Source organism: Mesoplodon mirus (genome assembly GCF_964341445.2).
Source record: "Mesoplodon mirus genome assembly, chromosome: 3".
In the NCBI taxonomy this organism is placed as follows: domain Eukaryota; kingdom Metazoa; phylum Chordata; class Mammalia; order Artiodactyla; family Ziphiidae; genus Mesoplodon; species Mesoplodon mirus.
In genome coordinates, this window is record NC_138978.1 from 136,459,197 (window position 1) to 136,485,942 (window position 26,746).

The 26,746-nt window shown below is 38.9% G+C and overlaps 1 long non-coding RNA gene and 1 pseudogene across 2 annotated transcripts in view; both read left to right on the forward strand.

Annotated features, from left to right (window-relative positions):
• LOC309799861 overlaps nt 1-26,746 on the forward strand; it is a 110,960-nt gene that overhangs the window by 49,799 nt on the left and 34,415 nt on the right. The gene's annotated exons all lie outside the window — the stretch shown is intronic.
• On the forward strand, nt 11,778-16,562 carry LOC309800876 (3-hydroxyisobutyrate dehydrogenase, mitochondrial-like; annotated as a pseudogene). Its single transcript has 2 exons — nt 11,778-11,891; nt 12,615-16,562. The product of its transcript is annotated as a 3-hydroxyisobutyrate dehydrogenase, mitochondrial-like (transcript).

The window sequence follows — 26,746 nt, forward strand, 5'->3', positions numbered from 1 at the left end:
TATTCACCAGTATGAATTCAAACCTATTAGTAAAGATGTCAAATGAGTCACCAAAACATTTTTGTTTATTGCCTCTCATTGAACCCTAAATGCTAACAAGACTTTTTGTTGGAATGAGGGATCAAAATTTTATACTCTTTAAGAACTAATGCCATAGCTGTTTTATTTTTATAAATAAAGCTCTTTCCGTTTACTTTGTAGTGTACAATTTTTGAATGGCCTGGAAAGAGAAAAATTATTCTTTGGGCTGACAAAAATGATAAAGAGGCTCATTGCTGATGAAGGGAAGAAGACAAAGAAGAATAGAGAAAGAAGGATTCGTTCCTCTTTCAAAAGGGGGGCAAGATACTAGAGCTTTCTGCAGGGAAACTGAAGCACACCTTTCTTTCTGAGATTTGAAAGGAAGAGATGCCCTACATTGAAATATCTAGAGTATATCTTTCATTTAAAAATGAACCTAGCTAATCATCCAGTGAGGAAGAAAAGAGTAAAATAGCCTTTGATCAAGTCCTTTCTGTGGTGTTAAATGCAACTAATTATAATGAATATCACATATCTAATGAGTTCAAGAATTCCCCTTGGAAGACTTGGTCTGTCCTTTACAAAAAAGAGAGTTCAAGTGAGTTATTTGCATTTGGTAGGGAAGCTCTACTGTCTAAATCATACTCATTTAAAGGTGAAGTTCAGGGCTTCCCTGGTGGCGCAGTGGTTGAGAGTCCACCTGCCGATGTAGAGGACACGGGTTCGTGCCCCGGTTTGGGAAGATCCCACATGCCGCAGAGCGGCTAGGCCCATGAGCCATGGCCGCTGAGCCTGCGTGTCCGGAGCCTGTGCTCTGCAACGGGAGAGCCCACAACAGTGAGAGGCCTGCGTACCGAAAAAAATAAAAGGTCCAGTTCAAAGTCTGCCATAGTTTGTTATTATATATGTGATTTTTGAATGTAATATGCAGTTATATATGTATATAACATCAACAAGAAAGTGACCCACTTTAGAGTCAAGAAAATATATAGGTGAAGTGTAAAAGGGTTGGAGTAGATATACCATAACAGTAACAACACAACAAAACAAGACAACAACAACAAAACTGGAGCGGCTGAGAAAATACCAGAAAAAATATATTTTAAGATGAAAATGTTTACTAGAGACAAAGACATTTTAAACTGATAAAAGGATTATAGCATCTAGAATGTATAATAATTATAAACTTATATGCACCTAACAACAGAACTTCAAAATACAATGAAGCAAAATCAACACAACAGAAAAGAGAAACAGACAGTTCTACAATAATAGTTGGATACTTTAGTACCTTTCTTTCAATAGCAGAACAGACAGAAAATCAACAAGAAAATTAAAAAAAAAAACTTGCACAACATTATCAATCAACTAGACCTAACAGCCATCTATAAAACATTCCACCCAACAGCATCAGAATATACATTCTTTACAAATGCACATGGATATACTGTATGCTAGGCCATAAAACAAATTTCAGTACATTTTAAAGGATATAAACAATACAAAGAGTGCTCTCAGATGACAACAGAATGCAATAAGAAATCGTTAACAGAAAGAAATTTGTTGAAAATCACAAATGGAAATTAAACAGTATATTCCTAAATAATTCATGGGTCAAGTAAGAACTCATAAGGGGAATTAGAAATAATTTGAGATGAAGTAAAAGGAAAGTATAACATGTTAATATTCGATTGGTCGCACATAGTCTTTTGAAAAGCAGAGGGGTTAGACAAAGAGATGTAACTTAATTAAAAAATCATTTATTATTCTGGGAATAAAAAGAACTGGGCTTAGTCTCAGTTTTGCCTTTCTTTATCTTTGTGTCTGTTGATCATCTTGGAATAGTCATTACATAGCCAGAATACAGTTGCCATCTCAGGAATCAAATACCGTTATCTCTAGGGCTACCATAACAAGATACCACAAACTTAGCTTAAAAGAACAGAAATTTATTTTATCACAGCTCTAGAGGCCAGAAGATCAAACTCAGAGTGTTGAGAGGGCCATGTTCTTTCTGACGCCTCGAGGGGAGGATCCTTCTTTGTCTTAACCAGATTCTGGTGGTGGCCATCAATCACTGGTGTTGGCATTTTTTGATTTGCAGCTGCATCACTCTGGTCTCTTCCACTGTTGTCACATGGAATTGTCTCTGTGTGTTTCTGTCTCTGGAAACAATTTAAATAGAAATTTCTATTTTTAAAAAACAAACTGTTGATTACTATGCTCTATTTAGATAGTTCCTCTAACCCACACCCAGTTCCATTTCCCCATATGTATTTGAGAAGGAAAGAGGAACTCCTGTGAGCTATCCTATTGGAAAAAATCAATGATACAGTGCTTTACTAGAGATGCCTCTTACCTAAAATATTTGAATTAAATATAAAATCTGGGGAAATTATCACCCAGTTTCCCTCTTCTAGAGGCATGATCTGAATGATAGGCAGCAGAATATTTTATACCCGTGAGGTTTGCTGACATTATTGATTTGATCCAGAATCTGTATTTTCTCTCTAAAGAAAACAGTATTCTCTCTTTCCTTTCTTTAATTTATAATGTTGATGTCTTAAGATTATTGTCAGAGAGGATGCTTGCAGTTCAAATGATTTGGCTGTATTTCACCAGTATTATTACAAGGTAGTCAAACAATGGCTGGGCTCCAGTATAGACCTCGGTCCCTTTGTTCCACTGGGATACGGATGTGAAAGCCACTGTTTCCTTATATTCCAAAGACCAAATAAATAAAACAAATAAATAAACACACAAAAAAACAAGTAAATGAAACTATCTTAAAACCAACTCTCTTTTCTTCCTCATCCATGTTAATTCTCTTCTACCTAAAATTACTTCCTGGAAGTGATTTTTATGTTTCTTAGAGCCTCTTTATGTATATATCCACACTAATGCATATAAAACTGTTCCTTGTAGATCTTTTACTTTTTCCATTTGAATAATTATTTTCACATGTCATATAGAGTTTATCCATTGTCCTAGATATGCATTTTTCCTGTGTATTTGAGCATCATAGGAAGATAAATTCTACTCTTGAAAATGTTAACTGGTGACTGAGACACAGAAAGCTATTCTTGTTACCATTTTTCAATAGTGAGTAGTAGATTCTGTAGGGGTGGAATTTTAAGATGTAAGTATACTGTTTTTCTACACTCCAATTACGTTCCCCTTATCATAGAAATTGACCAGTGAAGTGTGCTGCTGACTTTTCAGAATCCACGTACATACAATCCATTAAGTTATTAGATATAACGTTGGTCAGAAAAGCATACTGTGAAATGTTGCTTTTATTTAAACTCCCACTATTTTCACTCCATGGTTTCAAGATTTGACTTCTTTATTGCCCTCTGGTGGTGGGCTCTGTGAACTGCATATTTACGGGTCTGGAGCACGTATCTTCCCGGAGGTATTCAACTCCTCAGGTACAAGCTAAAGAGTAGATGATAAGAAGCATTCAGATTTATTAAAACTAATTAAGAATATCAGTAGCCTGACTGTTGTTTCTAAAAATATAAAATATTTATCCTTCTGTTGTCAAACAACCATATTTCATGAAAAGAAGTATAAATCCTTTTTTGCTTGCAATAAAAGAACAATAATTGAAGGTATTCTTCATTTGGACCAAATACCTTCTCTGAAAACATAAGTGAAAATAGGAGTTGAACTTTCCAAAATATTCTTTAGTAAATAAAACTCCACATATAATTTCAAATTATCATTTAATTTTACCTTAAATTTAAATATCTATATTGACTTAAATGCTGTCCTCTGTAATTTCGGATGATTCCCTCCTTTATATCTTCTTCCTCTCTTCAACAAATAAAATACATATGAATGCCTAACATGAGGTAGGGTATTCTCTGTGAAATAATGATGTTGGGATACTTGATTTTGACTTAGCAGAGGGGTTGAGCCTCTGTGTTGGTGAATTCTCCCCAGATGGTGCGTGTGGAGAGGGTCAGGCATATCTCTGTGCTCCTGAAGTTTTCTCTGTGAAACTGTCAACCTCCAATATCAGAAATAACTTCCTTCGTGAGAAGGGATTTTCAGACATGAAAAGTTTTCTCTTAAAGTGCAAGTATTTTTAAAATCTATAAAATATAGAGCATTATAAATTTTCTTTAGTTACTACAAGCTGAATTTTAACTGAGAAGACTGGGAAGTCCATGTATGTGTACATGCATGCATGCGTGCATGTTTGTGTGCTACACGTGTGTGTGTGTGTGTGTGTGTGTGTAGGTCTACTGAGGATACAGAACATATTCTGGACATGACAGAGCAGTGGTGTATCAGAAGGGAAAAGAGTATAAAGGACCAGCTTCACCTGCTTAATTTGTCCCCTGACCTGGTGTCGTCTTATTTTCCACCATCCTTTGCTGATCTGTATACTAAATACCCAGGGCTCCTGGGTACCTCCAGGTACCCCTGTAAGTTTTACAAGCCTATCAATATCCCATGTACAGTGGATGGAACCTGGACTTTTTGCCCATATAGTTTTCCTTTCCCTCAGAGTTTTCGTCTGAGCTATGTCATGGGGTAGGTACTGTTGTGAAAATTTGTGCTCACTTGTTAAATAGAAACTACTCATTGAACTGTTTAAACAAATAAACAGTATCTTGAGTCAATTGCAGGGCACCTCCAGTCTCCACAAAGCAGAGTTACTTTGGGACAGGAAGTTCTTTTAGTTTCCCCTTAAATCAAAATACAAAGTTATTGAGCAATTCTAGGACCAACCCTATAGTTGCAAACTTGGGAAGAGATCACAGGATTCTGTAATCGTCTGCTTATCCCCTTATTGGGACAGCAAATAGCTCAATAGTTCTTATACTGAAGTCAAAACGAAGAATAATACCGGAAACGAAGAATAATACCGGAACAAAGTCTGCATTGAAAGTCTGTGTCTTATTTTTATTTTCTCTTGGCACATAGTAGGTAACTGTTAAATGTTCTCTTGATAAATGTTAAAAACACACAAGGTACTTCATATACTAGGGGTCATAAAATTTCAACTTTTCTTTTGGTGTAGGGGTTGATGATGAAAAGTTTGGAAACTTCTGATCCATGTTAATGTTCCTGCTTTGAGAACTGCAGGGTGCAGCTTTTAGATGGAAAAAGTTGCCAAGAGGACCAGAAGTAGAATAAAGGCATTTATGTAATTCTTCTTTATAATTTCATTTATTGGTTTTCAGCAACTAACTTTGAAAAGTTGCCTGAGGCTGCCTAGGGTCTGCAATAAGGATCACAGCTGTGCTGTCCTACCCCCTTCCCACATGTGGGAACAGAACCTACCCAGCAGTGCTAATAGAGGCCCATGGCTTTCCGCCCACCTCGGTACTGCTCAAGGCAGTGGCTGTTTTCTACCAGCCTCACCCTTCTCCATGTGAATCTTTTTCTTCTTTCCAGTTTTATTGAGATGTAATTGACATATAACACTGTATAAGTTGAAGGTGTACAACATCATAATGTGATACATGTATATATTGCAAAGTGATTACCACAATAAGGTTAGTTAACACATCTATGACCTTACACAATTAATTACCTTTTGTGTGTGTGTGTGTGTGTGTGTGTGTGTGTGTGTGTGATGAGAACGTGTAAGATCTACTATCTCGGAAACTTTTGAGTATGCAATAGAGTGTTGTTAACTATAGTCACCATGCTGTACATCAGACTCCCAGGATTTATTCATCTTATAACTGGAAGGTTATACCCTTTGACCAACAACTCCCCATTTCCTCCACTCCCCAGCCCTTGACGGCCACCATTCTACTCGGTTTCTGTGAGAGCAGCGTTTTTAGATTACACGTAAAAGTGAGATTATGCAGTGTTTGTCTTTCTCTCTCTGACGTATTTCACTTAGCATAATGCCCTCAAGGTTCATCCAAGTTGTTGCAAATGGCAAGATTCCCTTATTTTTTAAGGCTGAATAACATTCCATTCTACATATGTGCCGTATTTTCTTTATTCATTTGTCTGTCAATGGACACTATAGAAACAGAAACTCACTCAGTTCCTACAAGTGTCCAAGGTAACAATAGACAAAATATGGATGTTGGTGGGTGTAGATCCAGGCAGTAGGTTAGACTACATCCCACAGGCAGGAAGGCCGCTATTTTAGGAGGAGCTGCTTTGAATATGAATCAAATAATAATTGATTTATATATCACCAGTTCAGAACTAACTCATCTGTTTTCGACACCTCACCATAGATATGAAATGAGAATGAGTGGAAAAAGAGGCTTCTGAAGGCAAACAGTCATAAAACCCATTATTATTCTGTAAAAAGGAGACTATACAGTCTTACCTTTAGAACCTCAACTCAAACAAAGACATGTAGCAGCCTCAGTAGGATATAATCGCAACAGAAAAAATACAAGCAGAAGGCAGAGGAAAAAGAAGTGCCATTTGGTATGGGAATAAATAGCTCTGTATGTCTCAAAAGCCTCCTATAAACATGTCTGGGTGTCAATATAGTGTAATAATTAATATCCATAAACCCTGAGTCTTAAGAAAAAAGAACTGTATCTTTTGCTTTCTTTTAGAAAGGGACAGAAAGGTAACTATATTTGCTTTAATAAATACAGAGACTTAGTGCACTTAAATATTTGATCAACTAATTTTAAAAATGTTTCTTACAGTATACATCATTTTCTGATGAAACAGGGGTAAAATAAGGTTCTAGGGTGTGAGGAGGGCATGAGGTATTATACACATTTTCTTTTCTGTCCTTTTGTAGCTGAATATCCTTTTCCAGGCCTAAAGAAGTAGTAAAATTATGCACCTAAGATTGAATAAAAGGTTTCATAGACATATTTTACATATATGCCATTAGATTTCCACAGAGTTATTTCAGGCTGCCGACAGGTTGCTTGCTTGAGCTGAGACCCCTCTAAACAAAGCCCAGGAAGAAGGTAACAACTGTGAAAGCCAACTTTTTTATTCTGTGAGTAACTTGGCTGCAGAGCAGACTAATTACCCCTTTAACCACACTGTTTGAACTCATTGTACTTATCTGGGAATCACTATTCTGAAAGTAGAGAAGGGGACTAGGGAAGTTAAAAGGGACAAAAGACCTAAATATGGTCTCTTTGCAGAATCTCAAAGGTCAGGCAACAGGCTTCTTCTTTCTGATGGTTTTAAAAAGAGAAGATGAGCTGTGGTTTAAAGGTCCACTTTGGAATTCAAGTTCTACCTCAGGTGCAGCCTGAATACTAGTCTCCACCTTGAGTGAATCACTGAAGGATCATTTCTCAGCACATAGTCAGTGTTTGTTAAATTTTCATATTATTTTATCCCAGTGAATAATATTGATGAGGGATTTTGAAACTATTAAATTCTGCCAAAGGACTTGATTTTGTAATGATACCAAACCTTGGAAAATAAAGGAAGTAGAGATTGGTGAATCCTTGACAAATTATTAGAGTTGTAACTGATTGTTTCATAAGGAAAGATAGGGAATGGATCACTTAGGAAACTGAATGAATACTTTGAATCTCCTCTATTTCTGTTAAAACTACAGGTTAGTTGAGCTCAAAAATTGTAGGTATAAGAATTGTGTTTTTTGGTAATAAAATTTGTTTTAACCCTTCTCTCAATTACGCATTTAAATGTTGACCAATTCACAAGTAACTGTTTACAGTCGATGGATTGGCCAGTGGCTTTGGGATCATTCATTTTATAGTCTGGGATTTCCAGTGTGATCTTTATTTTCCCATTTATACTCTATTTCATACATTTTATTAGCAGCAGTAGTAGAAATAGTAGCAGTAGTATCATTATTATTTAGTTAGAGTAGAATTGTTTCTATAACTTCTTACGGTCAGACGTATACTAAGCAACACACAATTTGAAAGCACTGGTGTTGGAGTAAATTCGATGTTGATGAGACTAGTCACTGCCCTTAAAGGAGCTTGTCTCCTAGTTGGAAAGATGTGACATATACAATAATCTGAGGCATTAAGTAAATACATGGGTCTGAGGGCAGAAGATCCTGAAGGAAGCAAGCTACAAAGAACTCATTTTGAATCCTGGCATTAATATTGGCAGATCTCCTCACACCTTTTTACGACAGTTATAGACAAAGCAAGTAAGACTGGAGAATACACTGCAATGGCCCAAATAAGATTTAATGTCATTTCAGCCTAGGGGATTCTTTCTAGGCTTTGAGTATATGATAATTTAAATGCTACCTAAATAGTAAATTTACTTTAATGCTGACAACGTAGAAAAGATACTTTGCTGCAAAAGTATACACAGTAGTAGCAAGTGGATTTTGGAAGAAACTAATATTTTGTCTTATACTGGTAACTACACTATTGCCCCAGACCTAGCAGCAGCCTTTACTCTTTGTTGTTTTCTTCTAAGACTGAAGAGCCTCTTTATTGTTTGTGCTGATTTTTTTTCCACCAACAGATCTCAGAGCAATCTGAGTGCACTGGCCAGTTGGGACAAAATTATCATTAGAATTCTTGGCTAGAGAAGAAAGCTCCTAATTTAAGAATGGCTTTTTGCCTTCTGAGAGCTCAGAAGAGCACATTGCAAGCCATCTACATTTATAAAACATGTTTTAGTATGGAAAATTTCAAACATCTACAGAAATAAAGAGAAAGAAGTAGAAACTTTCATCCATTGTTCTCATCAAATGTCCATTTCAGGCCAATAGATTTTCTCTACACCCTCTCTTACTACTACCACCATCATCCCCAGCAATTTTAAAGCAAATCCCAGATTTCTTTTTCTCAGTGAAAACGTCAGTATCCATATTTCTAAAATGCAAGAACTGCCCTTTTTAAGCTCAACTATGTCATTATCACACATCCGCAAATAATAATGATTCCTTAATATCAACAAATAGCCAGTCAGTTCATGTTTCCTTGATTGTCCTATAAATGTATTTTTATTTTAATAACCATTATTTATTTGATTGCTGATCCAAACACAATTTCTTTTAAAGTATAGGTTTAAAAGAACTCAATTTGCTCATTTTTCTTGCAAGTATTTGTCCTTGAATTCAAAGCATTCATCCAGTAGGGTTCCCAACTGTCTGGATTATGCTGATTGCATCCCCTTTCTGCTTATATATTTATCATGCTCCTTTGGCCCATGTATTTACTGTCAGTTGGTAGATAGATCTAGAGCACTGACATAATTCAGGTGTGATTTTTTTGTCAAGTTTACTTCATAGATAATATTGATGAATTCCAAAAGGAACTATCAAGTGTCTGTCTTACTGTGACGTTGCAGCCATTAATGATCAATGTCTAGATCCATTAATTTATTAAGGGTACCAAATGGTGATATTCTACTAACTAGATGATTATTCATTTACTAGCTAGAACATTATTTCATCAACTACTTGGTTGCCCTGAGTTACAGTTTAATTAGGAAAGGAAGAATAAATGTTTCTTTTATTTTATTTACCAGTTTTACAAAAAAAGAAAAAACGAGAGAGAAAGGTTGACTCTTCCAAAGATAACTAATGAGGTATTTTCTTTCTTTGTTGTTGTTTTCAGTGAGGTTGTTATAAATATCGATGCAGAGATTGTCCCCTCTTAGGTTCACGGATCCTGTTCAAGTTGGCTCCTGAGTCCTTTCCACACAACCACAGTAGTCTTTGAAGTCTTCCCAGCTCTCTTATATGACAAGATGTAACAGGAACATCTTGTTCGTTTCTTATGCTGGATTTGAAATCAGCTGTTTCTCCAAGGAGACATTATCCACTGTGTTTATTCAAACTTGTGTTCCTTCTAGTTTAACCTTCTCTCGAGACATGATTTTTTTAAAACAAATTACTTACTGAATTTTTCACCTTTTCAAATCTTGCTATTCTCCAATCACTTCATTTCTGAATTTTTCTAATTTCTTTTATGTTTTTCTTAAAACCAGTTTCTATTCCTTTGAAAATTTCTTTTACTTTTTCCGCAGTATCAGGCAATAAATTTCATTTGTTCTGTGGACGTGTCTTTCTGTGACGTTTTCAGGATTTGCTGGAACTTTCTTTTCACCCTTCTTTTTTCTTTTTTTTTTCTCACTGATTTTCTACAGGATGTGAATGGAATACTCTTCTGTCACTCATTTTTAAATGAAATAAGTTTCCACTTTAGGAGGGAAACATAGATCAGAATATAATTTCTAGCTTCAGAACTCCACGGCTCACTATCTTCTATTATTTTCACAACATAATTTTATTGATTTATTTATTTTTTGCAGTACGCGGGCTTCTCACTGCTGTGGTCTCTCCCGTTGCGGAGCACAGGCTCCGGATGCGCAGGCTCAGCGGCCATGGTGCACGGACCCAGCCGCTCCGCGGCATGTGGGATCTTCCCAGACCGGGGCACGAACCTGTGTCCCGGCAGGCGGACTCTCAACCACTGCGCCACCAGGGAAGCCCCACAACATAATTTTAAAAAATGACCTTAAAATTTCTAAAATCTTCCTCCTCGGCCCTCCTATGCCCATTTACCCAGGCCTCCTCTTTCCTGTCCTTGTTGAGTATGGGGATTTGTTCTGGGATGGTGCTTTGGTTTGATAGGTGTCAAGGTTTCACAGACCCCAGAACACTTGGCATCCTCAGAACATTTCAAAGTTCTTGCACTCAGCTGCAAAGTGGAGCCTGCAACATTCACTCCCGGTTTCTGCCGCTGTTCTCAGTGAGTTTTTCAATCTCAGTGAGTTCGTGAACCATAGTAACCTTTGGCTCTCCTGAAAGAGAGAGAGAGTCCTTCCCTCGTCTTCCTCCCACACACCTTGGGATACACATATGTAGGTCTTTTTCCTGTTGTTGATTTGTTCCTACCTGGCTGTATGTTGCAGTTCATGTGGACACCTTGTTGTAGATGTTGTCTGTGGGTTTTTGATCTTGTTATCCTAGATGCTTTTCTTTCTTCTTTGTGGGGGTGGGGGGTTGTGTATTTAGGGGAGGGGTGGCATATTCAGGGATAAAAATCTTCTCTGTAGCCACCACCATTTCCCCAGAATCCTCTGCCATTAATATTTAAAACAAAATCATGGGAATCATTATCCGGATCCTTAGGATAATCATTACACTGTATCTGTCTTTTTTTCCAGGCTTCAAGCTGCCTGTGGCTCACCACGTTAGTATACTGACGTGACTGGGCAATGCCTAATTTGATGGGCTCTTTCTGTACTACCTTCCTCCTAATCATGACGGTCTTGTACGCTATACATAGTCTTCTTCACTGATAGGGAATTTAGAAAATACAGGAAGCCATGGGTTTAATAGCTGAAAGTGGAATTAATGTGTTCTTTTTCTCAGGTAAAATATCATAAGACTCCTTAGGCCAAAGTTGTAAAATGAAATTGCAACTTTCCTGGAATCATTTTGCAAACGTGAATGCCCACATAAAGTACACTAGGACTTGAATCCAAGGAATAACACATTTTTAGAGCCTCCAAATGTATAAACTTAGTACAATTCTGCATTACTTCTTAAGGCAACTGAAGAAAATAATTTTGTGATCAAATAAATATTGATTTTATTAACAGTTATTTTAAAAGTTTACAAAACTTATAAAAAATGTTAAGGCTCTATCAGCCTCATCAGTTGTTATTTCTTTTCTAGAATCTTGGATAAAGGAACAGTCGTTTGAGGGGAAACATGGTATAAAATGGGAAGATAATCTAACAGTAAAGATAGTTATATCTCTTCCTGTGTGTTGAACTACTCCTAAGCTTGGTGGTTTAAAACAGCAGGCACTTTATCTCCTCACAATTTGTGAATCAGCGGAATGGGCTGGGATCTCCTGGGTGGATCTATCTTGCTTTCACCTGAGGTGACTACTGAGGCTGCCATCATCTGGTTGCTGGACTGGGGCTGGTTGCTTTCACATGTCTGGCCATTGGTGCTGGCTGTGGCCTGTGCCTAGTCTCCACTAGGTTAGCCAGGCTTCCTAACATGTCAGGTTTCCATGAGGACAAGCCCTAAAGCACGAGTACTCTCCAAGCTTCAGCTCTTGATATGCCATTGGGCCAAAGCAAGTCACGTGACCAAGCCCAGGTCAAGGTGGAACAAAACTACACAGGGTGAGAAAACGGGGGGAGGGGCATTTGCACTGGGGGTCAGTAGTCTAACAAACTGCTGCAATAACTATATAAAGAAAAACACCCCGGAGGACAACTGGTAAAAAATAAATGTGTGCGGGGTGGGGTGGGATTTGGCATAGGGGGGCAAAGGCAGTAAACAGGGGCTACCAAAATCTGAAGATTCTGGAATTTTTGGAAAATCCACTGGGATTAAAGGAGTTACACAACCATGTTCTGACACCAGAAGAAAGGCGCCAGTTGAGCACCAGGGAAGTCTAGCGCTCTTCCTCCATCGCATCAATTTTCACGTTTCTTTGACTCAGCATATTTGTAGAATGAATCATGACTTTCTATAAATTTTTAATTCAGTTTTTCAAAGAAATAGTGACCTCGCTTCTATCTGCTGTGCCACAAAAATGCCGTAGAAAAAAATTCCTTCTGTTAAGTCGCTCACTAGGTGAAACTGTATGTGTAACCTAGTACCAAAGAGGTATTAAGAATCGCCACAGCCGAGCCGGCCCTCCGCATCACGCACCCTATAGCAGCCAGTGGGTGAGCCGGGAGTCGAGGAGGTCACCGTGAGAAGGAGGGGCGCGGGCAGCGTGGCAGCCTCCTTCCGTCTCCGTGGAGCCACCTCCGGCCTCCGGTGCAGGGAGTCGTCTGCAGCAGCCAGTGGTGGCCAGCCTTGCAGCGCTGTGTTCTAGGTCAGTAGCTTCCAAGACTCCAGTTGGATTCATTGGAGTAGGCAACGTGGGGAGTCCAGTGGCAAAAGAGCTCATGAAACATGGCTAGCCACTCACCGTTGTTGATGTGTTCCCTGATTCATGCAAAGAGCTTCTAGATGCAGATGAACCCTGTAGTGTCTTCTGCAGGGGATGTAGCCGAAAAAGGTGACAGAATTATTACAATGCATCAATGCACTAGAAGCTTATTGTGGAGCAAATGGAATTCAAAAAAAAAGTGAAGAAAGACTCACCATTAATAGATTCCAGTACTGTTGATCCTATGGTTTTCGGAGAATTGGCCAAAGAAGTTGAGAAAATGGGAGCGGTTTTCACGGATGCCCCTGTTTCTGGTAGTGTGGGAATGGCTCGATCTGGCAACCTCACACTTAGGATGGGAGGGGTTGAGCTGCTGTGGTGCATGGGCTCCCATGTGGTGCATCGTGGAGCTGTTGGGACTGGCCAGGCTTCGAAGATCTGCACAAACTTGCTGTTAGCTATTAGTAGGATTGGAACTGCTGAAGCTATGAATCTGGGACTCAGGTTAGGGCTTGACCCAAAACTCTTGGCTAAAATCCTAAATACGAGCTCAGGACAATGTTGGTCAAGTGACACTTATAATCCTGTACCTGGGGTGATGGATGGAGTTCCCTCGGCTAATTACTATCAGGGCGGATTCGGAGCAACACTATAATGGCTAAGGATCTGGGATTAGCATGAGACTCTGCTACCAGCACGAAGAGCCCAGTCCTTCTGGGCAGTCAAGCCCATCAGATCTGCAGGGATGTTGTGCGTGAAGGGCTACTCAAAAAAAAAGACTTCTCATCCGTGGTCCAGTTTTTGCAAGAGGAGGAGACATTCTGAGTTTGCCCTCTGGCTGTGAACACTGAAACATTGAAACCAAACTGTGTCTTGGAGCCCCTTATGGCTCACTCCACAGGAAAATGGGCTTAATCAAAGGTCAACTGTCTGCTTTTGAGTGTGTAGGTCAGGGGTTCCCAACCCCTTGGCCTTGGACGGGTACCAGTCCACAGCCTCTTAGGAACCGGGCTGCACAGCAGGAGGTGAGTCGCAAGCAAGCCAACTAAGCTTCATCTGCTGCTCCCTATGGCTCACATTACCGCCTGAACCTCACACACCCCGCCCCCCCTCCCTGGAAAAATTTGCTTCCAGGAAACCGGTCCCTGGTTCCAAAAAGTTTAGGCACCTCTGGTCTAGGTCACAGTAGATCCTGGGATTTTTCGCCCATTCTAAACTGCTTATTCTTTTTATCTATTTAGCAAACATATCATCTGTAATTTTTTTTTCTGCAAGCCACTGATGGTAACTGCTAGCTAGCTAGCTGATTGGCCTTTTTCAAAAGTTTGATTCCTGAGCATCTTCAGCTAAAACTCTGCCTACTTCACTCAGGATATTATTTACTCCACTTTACAAATAAAACTAAAATTGTTTTCAACAGGATAAAATCTATCCTCGAGGAAAGAAAAGAAATTGGTGTGAGAAAAGATATTAGAGAAAGGGGAAGTAGAGTGAATTACTACCTGTGTCCCTCAGAAAATTTGTCCTGTTAAATAACCCAGTGGTGATATTCTTGCATTGAGATTACTGGTTTAATTTCTAGGAGTTGTTAAAGCAAGAGAACTCCTTGCTGCATGTTATGTAATTTGGACTCTGTTACATTATCTTGTTGTGCCCCTCTTGTAACAACTTCCCATACTCAGCAAACTTGTTTTTTTCATATTTTTGCTTCCTTGTCCATTTTTACTGCATATTTTTTGACTTCAAAAGAATGACATCTTTAGAACTGTTTCAGAGCCAACGATGATATGTGCTTTAGATAATTATTACACTATGCTAAATATAACCATATTCTTTTGAATTCAAATAAATTTCTATGCTGATATAAAAAGAGAGGCACATTTCATCAATGTTTAAATAGTATCCTTCTTCCTCTAAAACTTAAAATAGGATTCAGTCTGATTCCTAAAGGGTTATTTTCTTCAACAACAAGAGCTGACTTAGGCCATTTCTTGGCAGTGGAATCTGAGCATAGAGGTCCCTGTCTGACTGCCCTTTGTTTCTCACTCACAGTATCCTGGGTGAGTGTAATGGACGGGCGTGCCCTTATGACTTAGCCCACTGCTACTGCTCCTGATGAGGGCTAATGGTGTGGGCCACTTTAACTCCTGCCCAGCAAAGTGCTGACATCTGGGGTTTCCTATCAAGTTTACCAGATATTTCACAGTAATTTCATAATTTACACAACATAAAAACACTGATTTTGAGCTTAGGAAAGCATTTCATTTAAACAGATACAGAACACTACTCTACAAAATGGTTTAAAATTTGTGAGCAATTGCATTAAATAAACTCTAATATAAATTAATCTAATACAAGTAAACTAATAGTTGCAAAGCTACTGGTTGCTTCAGAAGCGGTGGCTACGGATAACTTCAAAGTTGTTTCCTCAGTTCATTAAGAGGAGGAACTATTTGCTGTCAGCTTCTTCTTGGGGAAGCTTAGTTTGATGCTGATTCGCGTTATGAATGTATAGGAACCATTACTGGTTCTTCCTTTCCATATTCAGTGCACCATTATACTTCTATCCTCTTAAGATCTGGATATCTGTTACTGCTACTGTTGGCTGGAGCCTGGGAGGAGGAAAGCTATCAAGAAAAAAGGTCAACAAGTGTTAAAGATTTTTAGCATACCACTGAGACTTTTTATCAACCATAACCATAAGAAATAATAATTAAAATTACTTATAGCCTGGTCAGTGAGACCTTGAGTAAATTGTGGAAGCATCCATGTTTCATAGAGTTTCAGGGGATGGATATTTCCTGTTATTAACTCTATATCCTCTTCAACTGGAACAGAGAGACCTTTCTCTGTTGAAGCAGTTTTGTCTTTTTCCTGGGCATTTTCAGTTTTCTCTTAGGAGAGACTTGTAAAGCTTACATATACAAACTTACACATACACGAATAAAGCAAAGAAGGGATAGAGCAGTCTTGAGAGGACACGGTTTTGTAGCAGGCACACAAGACAGAGCTAATACTCCCTGATTGCATTTGCCTCCCTAGCCCCATCTCCTTTGTGGAAAGCATCAGCATTCTGACTGGTCTCTGCACCCCACTAACTGGACGGAACACTGCATTGGCATTCTTAGGGAGCACTGATGGTCCCTCCGGAAACTGTGGTTAGAGCTTGTGCAGCCAAAGTGCACAGGAAAGAATCAAATATACTTCATATAACATGCTTACTCTGTTTTGCTTAATTAGCACTTATTCCCTGTAAGAGGCTGATTTCTGCTTTGACAGGGAGTAATCGAACTCGGTATTCACGCAAACCATAAAATTAAAGTTAACATACCTCAGCTTTTCATCCTACTGGAAGAAATGTATGAAATCTAAAGTTATTTTTTAATTGCTGCTGTTTAGAACGCCTGAAGCCCATTTGCTGAACTTGTTAAAGAGCAGTGTTAATGAGGGTATTTTTCGTTTCTTTCTTTTCCGACCACAGCATGAATTCTCAGCCCAAAGTGTGCCCTGTTTCCCACAATAGAGACAGGGGAAAAAGTGCGAGTCTCTCACCACAAAGCATGAGACAACTACAAATACTTCTCTCCCAGAGTTAACATTGATGAGAGTCTTTGTGGAAAAGAACTTCCTCTTTTTGCGGGAATACAGTAGAAATGCAAGATGTATTCTCCACAATTTCACTATTGGAAAAATAATTTCATAGTCTCTCTCTCTCTCTCTCCCTCTCTCTCTCTCTCTCTCTCTCTCTCTCTCTCTCTCTATATATATATATATATATATATATATATATTTTTTTTTTTTTTTTTTTTTTTTTTTTTGCGGTACGCGGGCCTCTCACTACTGTGGCCTCTCCCGTTGTGGAGCACAGGCTCTGCACACACAGTCTCAGCGGCCCTGGCTCACAGGCCCAGCTGCTCCGTGGCATGTGGGATCTTCCCAGACCGGGGCACGAACCCGTGTCCCCTGCATCAGCAGGCGGACTCTCAACCACTGCGCCACCAGGGAAGCCCCATAGTCCATATTTTTTATTGGTCTTCTTAAAAAGTGTTTAAACACTTAAACACAGTGTTTACAATAAGGAGTAAAAGAGAAGATTTTCAATGTGATATTTCAAGGAGCATTTTGTAAAGGCAGGATCCAGTGCCAACTTTGGAAAATTAACACACACCTATGAGATCAAAGAGTCACCTGCAAAAAATTTTATTATGTTTTTCTTTCATACTAGTTTCCTAAAGGTGCATTGTTACTTCTCGGTAACGTAATAGTCAGAAAATACAGCAAATAGTTTCTCCTCTTAATGGTGGCCATTTGAGGAAGAAGTAGCTCTTACATAAGTGTCTAGTGACCTTATCTCTTTTGATACAATACCTCTTGGTTTCAGAGGCTTGCACAGATTTCCTCTAAATGAATAAACTTAGTAAGATTTTTCTAACTATCAGTCTAAAAGTAGATTTAGAAATCTACTTCTGAAGCAGTTTTGTTAAGTAATTATTGGTCAGTTCTCTTTCTGATTGGTACTTCTTTCTGCAAAACAAATCCCTGTACTTAGAACAATTAATACCACCATCCCTGGCTCCTTGATTATTACACAGTGATGTTTCTTGAGAAAAAAGCTTACCCTTTTTGGGGGGAAACTTCAGCCCATGAAGTAATACTTCATTAAAACTAGATCTGCTTCTAATGCCAGTGTGATGCAGATCAGTATCCCCTTTCTTTTGACTTTCCAGGCTGTGTGAAGAGAATGGTATGGTTTGGTTTAGGAAGGGTTGTAGCTTAAGAGGATTGCATTATGTTTCTGTGTCACTTTGGGGGATTTTATTTCAATATTATATCCTGTTCTGTAAAAACACCCTAGTCATTCTCTTACTTATTATTAAATAATTAAACGCTGCCCTTTGTTTACTTTCCCCTTCTGATCAGAAGACTCCTCTCCACTCTAGGCCTTGATCTGAGTTCCCATTCATCAGCTTGTAGTAGCTACACTTCTGGTTTCTGAAGTCAGACAGATACGGGTCCCATTTCTGTCTTCATCAGTTATAATTTAGCCTCTGATATATGCATACCAGAGCTGGCAGTGACAAACATTTTGCTTCTCCTTATTTTCCCAGGGTTCTGTGCATTTTAATAGAGGATCACAATATTTGAAGTAGAGCTGGGATGGGGTGGAACGAAAGAGCAGGAAAACATGCTTTTAGGAAGGTCTGATATACAAATCACATGGAGGTAACTGCTTGAGGGAAAACCACCCCTACCTGAGTATTGTCAATAAAGTAGCACAGGGAGGCAAACGAATCAATTGTTCACTAAAAATATTCCTCTTTAGAAGAATAAAATTCACAAGAAAGCCTCATTGCAAATAAAATATATTTGTTTTCCTAAAGGAAGATATTTGGAAAGTCGTAGTAAATACCTCCTTTGACCTTCTGTGTCCCTAGTGTTCTATCTCCACTAAGTTTTATGAACACTACATAGAGGAGGAGGCTGAGTCTCAAAGGCCATAAGTAAGAGATGGATTTCAGAGCCTTTGCAAGGTCCTTTATGCCCCATGACTTCCCATTGCTTGTGCTTTTCATCCAGATAGGTGCTTAGGATACCAGAATGAATACATCTCTTTCGAGAGGTTTTTAACAGACATTAGATACTAAACAAGTACAACACCTAACAAATAGAACAGAATGCTTTATTTAAAGCAGAAACAGAATAAATGCTCACCTAGTATCATTTAAATCCCCATTAAATTATCTTTTGAATCAACATGTTTATATTTGAGGGTATTTTCTTATTTTTTCCTAGTTCCCTTTACTTGCACCTCCTTTCTTTTTCACTTTTCCCAACTGAAATGTTTATGGTTTCAAAAGTAATTACTTCTTGAAGAAAGTTTTCATGTATACTAGGTGCTACCTAATGGAAGCCATAAGCATAGAGTCTGCTAGCATTTAGAGTGGTATAATACATAGCCAGGTTGAATCAAGTGGGAGAGAAGGTTAATCATTCTTTTAAACTGGCAGTGTTGCCAGAGGTGGATTAATATGCTCTTTGAATCTCTTAGGTGCTGTAAGTCTCCTTGATCACAATCACTACGTTAATGGTTGAGGTTTTGAATTAGTGGTGTCTCCTGGGCTCAGCTGGGCCAAGTCCCTTCACCTCTCTGGCCATATTAGGTGATAGTTTTCTCATTTCAATACATGATCTACGTTAGAGGGAGTGTTGACTATACCAGACTTTTAACGTGGGCACCCAGAAAGTGGAAGAATCTCTCTACTGGTGATGAATCATAACTCTTTTCATTGTGAATATAGTCCTTCCCTTAGGTAAGGTAGGAACACCATGAAAAATAGAAAGTTCTCGGGTGTCTGTGGAAGCTGGAGTGCTCTCGACCTGTCAGCTCACTGGCAGAGCAGGCTTCGTCCAGACACTAGAGAACAAAATGTGAAATTGGCACCAGCCAGCCTCTCCATTGCACAGGATATCCCTATTTAAATTTGACAATCGGGATATTTTACAATTTGAAATTCTTGTCATCTGGTTTTCTTTAGTTTTTTCTTTGGGTTGAAAAGACTGAGAAGCTTGTTAAAAAATCTGGAATTCTGATGGTGAGGCTTAACCAGATCTATTGAGTCATCAATCAGCAAACATTGACCAATGCTTACCATTCCCTCAGTTACTATACTAAGGACCCAGACACGTCTCAGATAGTGGCCTTGCTCATTCACTGTATTTACAGTACTTTTTTCTAAATGTAACCAGAGCTCAGGTAAAGACAAGACATTGATTTGAGTCTGAAGTAAACAAAGCTGACTGGTCTGACCCCTTCAGTTTCCAGAATTCTTTTGTTTCAGGTAGTAATTTTCCCAGACCAATAGAACAAAGTCCTATCGTCTATTTATTTAATAATTTATCACAATAGTCCTTGCCCCTTTGACCTCTAGTGAGGAAACTTGCATAAGAAACTGAAATATGCTTAGGTTCTATGGGTAAGTGCAGATAATGATATGAATGAAATTGAAAATGAAAGCAAAGGTAGAAAAGCCAGTTCTGAATAGATGAAGTAAGACAGAGGTATTTGAAAAATCAAGTAGAAAAGATACAATAAGGAATGGAGAGCTTCTGGAAGTTTTCCAATAGGTGAGGGGTTGGTACATCATTTTCTTTTAATAACATGTCTGGCAGTTGTATGCCAGAGAAAGTTATAAGGGGGTTGACTATATGCATGGAAGTCCAGTGAGAACACTGTTTCTGTAGGCCACTGACGGTGTTCTGAGTGTACATTCTATAGTACTAGAAATTAAGTTAGGAAACAAAGGGTAATCTGATGGCATTTTAAATGACATTTCACAAATGATTAGAGCTAAAAGGTGTCTTTTTTCACTCAGCCAACACGTTGAGCACGTCCTATGGGGCAAGCACTGTGCTTATGGGTAAGAGATAAAAGAAAAAATAAAGGCCAGAGGAACTCAAAAGAGAGTGTGAGAGATGCATAAACAACTCATTACAATCAAATAGGGAGAGGCTATTAAATAAATAGATCATAAAAATGTAACTTTGTAAAACAGAACTTGGAGTCACTAACCCTGCTAATAGGGGATATTAAAGAGGATGCCAACAATGAGGGGGTTTGGAATTAGGTTTTGAATGTCAGTAGGAATGTTCCACGTGGAGAGAAGGTCAGGGGCATACCAGGCAGAAGGAACATCCTGGACTTGAGAACCAACACAATATGTTTATGTGATTGTAAATGAGATTTTTTTGACTAGAGCGTAGGGTATAAGTTGCCAAATGGTAGAAAATAGAGTATAAAAGTTAGGCTGGAATAAAAGTATAAAGTGTCATAATTCTTATGATGAAAGTTAGGTGTTTTCCTACAAAATGGGTTACTTATAAATATTTTAAAAATAGAGACTGCGGTGTAAGGCTTGAAAAAACACTAAATCAGAGTTGTACAGAGCTCAGGCTTAGTGGTGAAAATTTCTGTATTTTGTTTTCCAGGTTGGATACTGTTACAATTCTTTAACATTTCTTTTTCCTGAGTAAAGGCATCTGGTGAAAATATGGGATCCATTTTATCCTGGGGAAGTTTTGTCTTAACCTTTCTTCTATGTATTTTTCCTATTTAAAATGCTTTTGCAGAATCTAATCATACGAAGTTCGGATACTTGAAGTACCTGCTCATATTCTCCCTTGGACATAATGGGAATAATTGGGAAGTCTTCTCTAATTTTGAGACTACCGTGACTACTCTCTTATGTTGGTTATTCCTGTAGATGAACCAATTTTAGGTTCATCTGAGTGATTAGTTAAACTTACTCCTCACAGATTGATTCAGCAGGTCTGAGAAGATATCTCAGAATATGTATATAGAGAGATAAACAGTAAGAAATTACAGTAAGCACAAAAACAGATAAAGATCATTCATAATTTTTCATAAGATCTTATTTTCTCTCATTTCTCTCTTATTTTTTTCATAACTTTTCTTTAATCATATGAAAAAGAAGGGAATTTACATGGAATAACAAAAGATATGCAAAACTTAAGGAAACACAATTTTCTTAAATTTCTCAAACTTATTTGTATAGGATTCAGAATGCACTTAAAATGATTAAATGACTTAAGCTAAATCTTTTTTATTGCAAACTGTTTTAACCCAATTAACCAAGCAAGAAACTGAGAGTCATTCTTTACTCTTCTCCCCTCCCTTAAACTCTGGAACAATCCCTAGGAGTTGTCATAATTATACTATATATATATATATATATATATATGTGTGTGTGTATATATATATATATATATATATATATATATACACACACACATATATATATACACACATATATGTGTGTATATATGTATACACACACACACACACACACACACACATATATGTCCATTCTTCTCTATGTCCATTGTCATATCTTTTACATTTCGTACTCGGATGTAACATCCCAGTTCACTTTTTCCCTGACTCCAGTATTATTTCTGTCTTGTTTATTCTCTGCATTGCAACCTAAATTTCACTCAATGGCTTAGAGCTCTTTGATAGCTTCTCTTTAATTTTGGGGAAAAGGCTTCAAGCACTGTGCTCTTGCCTACTAGTCCACCCTCATCTGCTTTCTCTATCCTTACTTAGCATCTCCTTCTTCCATAAGTTTTCAGCAATACTCAGTAGACTTCAGGGTTAGACTTCTCTTACTGCTGAACTTTCTCCAGGTAATGTCATCAATTTGTATCATACTTTACTCATTCAATCCTTGGTTAATGCACTCTCATCATACAAGTTTCCAAATAAACATTGAATCTCTGGCTTTTCATGACTTCCATTAGAGATTAAATTCCCATTCTACGTGTTCTTATAAAACTTGGCTGTCCAGTTACCTATGAGAGGTATAGTTCTATTTTATAGTTCATTGCCCCTACTACATTGTAAACTGCATGTGAACAATGTCCTTATTTACCAGTGTTGTAGGTACTCAATGAATATTTATTCTGTTAAAAGATTTATTCTGTTAAAAGTTAAGAGACGGTTTATGTTCCATAAATAAGAGAAAATGTAGCTCAGAACCAAGTCGTGGCAAGAGGCTTGAATAAAAGTAGACAATATTGAGAGATAGTAGGAATTTAGGTTAGAGAGTACTTGGTTACTGAATTAATTGTGAAGGTGAGGGATGATTATACAGAGTCCAGAGTTTTATTATTCCTTTAAATTAATTTTTATTAGAGTATAGTTGCTTTACAATGTTGTGGTAGTTTCTGCTGTACAGCAAAGTGAATCAGTTATACCTATACATATATTTCCTCTTTTTAATATTTCTAACCATTTAGGTCACCAGAGAGCATTGAGTAGCGTTCCCTGTGCTGTACCATAGTTTATCATTAGTTATCTATTTTATACATACTGGTGTATATATGTCAATCCAAATCTCCAAATTGATCCCCCCCTTCCCCCCGCCTTGGTATCCATGTGTTTCTTCTCTACATCTGGGTCTCTATTTCTGCTTTGCGAATAAGTGCATCTGTACCATATTTCTAGGTTCCACATATAAGTGATATTATACGGTATTTGGTTTTTTTTTGATATTGATCTGCATGAGTTGCTTATATAGTTTACAAATTTATTTATGTTTATATTTTTTGGAGATGAATCCCTTGTCAGTTGCTTCATTTGCAACTATTTTCTCCCATTCTGAGGGTTGTCAGAGTCCAGAGTCTTCAGTGTTCCCCCAGTATCCAACTTGGACAAGTGTACAAATAGCGGTGGTATAAATGATGTAGAGAGATGAATAGTGGAAGTAAGTATTGAAGGTAAAATTAATCGTTCAGTAACATCACATAATTAATTTTAAGTGTCCATGTTATATTTGGGCAGAGTTGTTCAGTTGGCAATTAGTTAAGTTTGTAAGAGACTCAGGAGAGAGAGATATGTACGTTTTAGGTCAAGATCTGTGATATATATGGTGGCTGGAATCACAAGAGTAGATGAGACCATCTATCAAGGGCAGAAGAGAGCTTCTGAGAAATACACATCTCTTGGCAGAGGGCAAAGTGAGAGTGCCCAGTGAAAGAGATAAGGATGTCCAGAGGCAGGAGGAAGAAGTAGCAGGTTAAGATGCTACTGTTGTTAAGGTGAAAGATTTTTCTGAGATGACAAGTTTGATCAACAAAATCAAATATTGCTGAAAGGTGACGTAATGACCAAACAACATTCACTCAATTTAATCACAAATTAAATGTTGGTGAATGCAATTCCAGTGCAGATAAGTAAGAAGAAAAGAGCAAAATTGTGTGAGTCACGAGGTACATAAAGATAAGAAAATACAGACAATGAGAATAAATACAATTTTTGATAAACTGCACTGTGAAATTAGGAAGAGAGAAAAGGTAACTAGAGAATTACTTGGCATCAAGCAAGAGTAATTTTTAATGGGAGGGGGGCAGCTTTTTAATGGGAGGGGGCCAAAATAAAATCGCTAAAGAGGAAAACCTTAACAATCCCAATGAGGTGGGAAAATGAATGGAAGATACTGAGGAAGTGAGAATAGGTATTGATAAACTATGTCGAAAAGCTATTCTTGGACGTAAAGAGAAAAAGTTAGTTTGGGGTGTTTTTGCTTTATAGTCTGTGTTTTCTCTGTGAAATAAAAGTTTGATGGGAGGTGATGTCACCTCGAGATAGTGCTCATCAAATATCCTATGTGCTTATCTACATTTTTCATCCTCCTTTGTAGTTCAACTGTTTTCCTTTGATTCGTTGTGGCCAGTGGCAAAGAAGCAGAATCAAGTGTATCACTTCTGAGCTGAGGTCATTAGGAGCCAGTGTCCCTCTTGTCTGGTCCTCTGCTATTGTGACATGGGAGGTCAAATAGTCCAGATGACGTGGCTGCAAGATGGATCAGGACCATGTGATCTGTAAGGGCTTTACTCAGTAGAGAAATAACGTACTCGTATTTTCCACTGAGATTCCTGTGTTCAATAGATCTGCCTGTGAGAGCTCAGAGAGCATAGCGAAGGCTGAAATGACAAAGACAGAGGGAGAGATGTTGGTAACAGATGGAAGGCGCCTGGCAGATAATATATTAAATGGTAAGCAAAGCTGCTGGAGTAAGAGAGAGAGTATATAAGAGATGAGAAGAAGGCCAACTGTCTGTAGTATCTAACGCTAAGGAGTGAGGAGAGAAACAACTGAAAAATAAAAATAAAAAGAATGATCAGAAAGAAGCTAGGTGGTATGCCAACAGAAATCATAAGATTGCTATAAAACATAAAGGAAGGTAGTTTGAAAAGAAGCACCATTTAATGGAGTCAGTTGTTTCCCAAAGGCAAAATGCTATGGGAACTGAAAATAAACCATCTGATTGGATGACTAAACTTTTATGAACAGAAATGGAACCATTTCAGGAAAGTCATGGGAGAAGACGCTGTGTTACAGTGGGGAGAGTAATCAATACATTGTGAGGAAAGGTGCCTTCATTTGCAAGAAATGCCAATTAAGAAGTGAAGACAGCATTTAAAGGGAAGGGATAATGTAAGAAAATCAAAAAAAATTTTAAGGAAACTTGAATAATTCGTAGACAAAGAGGGAGGTATTAGTGAAAGACTGAAAATCAGAGAAAGCTATCTTAAGTTGTTGTTATGGACTGAATTGTGTCCCCCCCAAAATTATATGTTGAAGCCCCTCCTAATTTGACTGTAGAAGATAGGAGATAGGTCCTTTAGGGAGGTGACTGAAGTTAACTGAAGTCATAAGGGTGAGGAAATAATCTGACAGGGACTGATAAGAAGGTGTCCTTATAAGAAGGGGAATAGATTCCAGAGATCTCTCTCCCTCTGCTCGTAGAGGAAAGGCCGTGTGAGGACACTGCAAGAAGACAGCCATCAGCAAGCCAGGAAGATTGTTCTCACCAGAAACCAATTCTTATGGTATTCAATACCTTAATCTTGGACTTCCACCCTCCAGAACTGTGAGAAAATAAATTTCTGCTGTTTAAGTCATTCAGTCTATAGTATTTCACTATAACAGCCCAACCAGACTAATACAGACCTTCATGTACACTGCAATATACAGAAGCTAAACAATGATTGTGAGCCAGAGATTACATCTTGAACAGAAGTGTAATGACGCTTGAGGTACTCACAACTTCACGAATTTTGTCAGAAAGATGTGAAAAAAAGTCAGTCAAACAACGGTTCTGATAGTGGATATTTTCTTTATGTGTTTGACCTAAAGCAGTGTCTGACAGCCTCCCTGATACCCATCAGTATCGCAGTTTTGATTCTGTGGCTCCAGTTCCACATGGCACCAAGGTGCTGTGTACTGTCCATTCTTGGGTTTTTGGGTGCTGTACCTATTGCCAATAGGTGGGTCAAACCACTGGGGCTCTTCTGAAGTCCTCCCTAAATTTGGACCCAGCTTCAGCTCCAAATCCGAGTTTTCAGAGAGCCCAGGGTGAGGCTCGCCTGCCACAGTAGACACGTTGGCTAACGGGTTGCACTGCAGCACCCGCTCGGACAAGGGCACCATCACGTTGCCACCGTTCTTCTTCTGCAGGGGCGGACCCGTGGACAGTCAGCTTGGCCCCCAGCACAGCCAGCTGCCTGCTCACTCTCTCGGCCCCTGTGAGGAAGGTGTTCAGCCCTGGCTTTGAGGTCAGAGTCGTCTCCTCTCTGGGTTTGTGTGAATGGAGGAGCCGCAGCCCTGGTCTGGGTGGTGTGTTGGCCCTGGGTTTCCGGGTTTGGAGGAGTATCTTACCACCTAGGGCTGAAGAGTTCAGGGGCTGTGGACCGTGGGTTTTGGGGGCAGAAGATATTTAACCTGGTGTTTGAGGAAATGGAGGGAGAAGAGGCTCAGGTTCAAGGGCTCCTGGTTTGAATCTCTTGCTTTAGGTTTGAGGGCCAGGGCAGTCTCTCACCAGAAGCTGCAGGATATCATCAGGAACATTGCGAGTGTTCTTGCACATACCCCGGGCAGCTGAGTGGGAGAAGATGACCGGTGCCTGTGACACTTGGAGGGCTCGCCGTGTCACAGCATCCGAGACATGGGCCAAGTCCACCATCATGCCCAGGCGGTTCATTTCTGCCACCACCTTCTGCCGGGACAGGATGGGGAGAGGGCATGAGGGCTGCATTTATCTTGTGTGTATTTATCTGTAGGGAACAGGCGGGGCTGTACATTCATGTGGGGCAGGGTATGGAAGCCGGGTCCTTAACTCGCCAAAGCCGGAGAGCCCACTGACATTGCTGTAGAAGGGGTGGATACCTACCTTTACTGAGCTCTGTGCCCTGCAGGATGGCCAGGATGCAGTCTGACTGGTGGCCATGACTTGGCTACAAGAGCCTAGAAAGTGGTTCTGTCGAACCGTCTACACCTGCAACCGTCTACACCTGCAACCGTCTACACCTACCACCCGCCCTGGTGGCCGGCA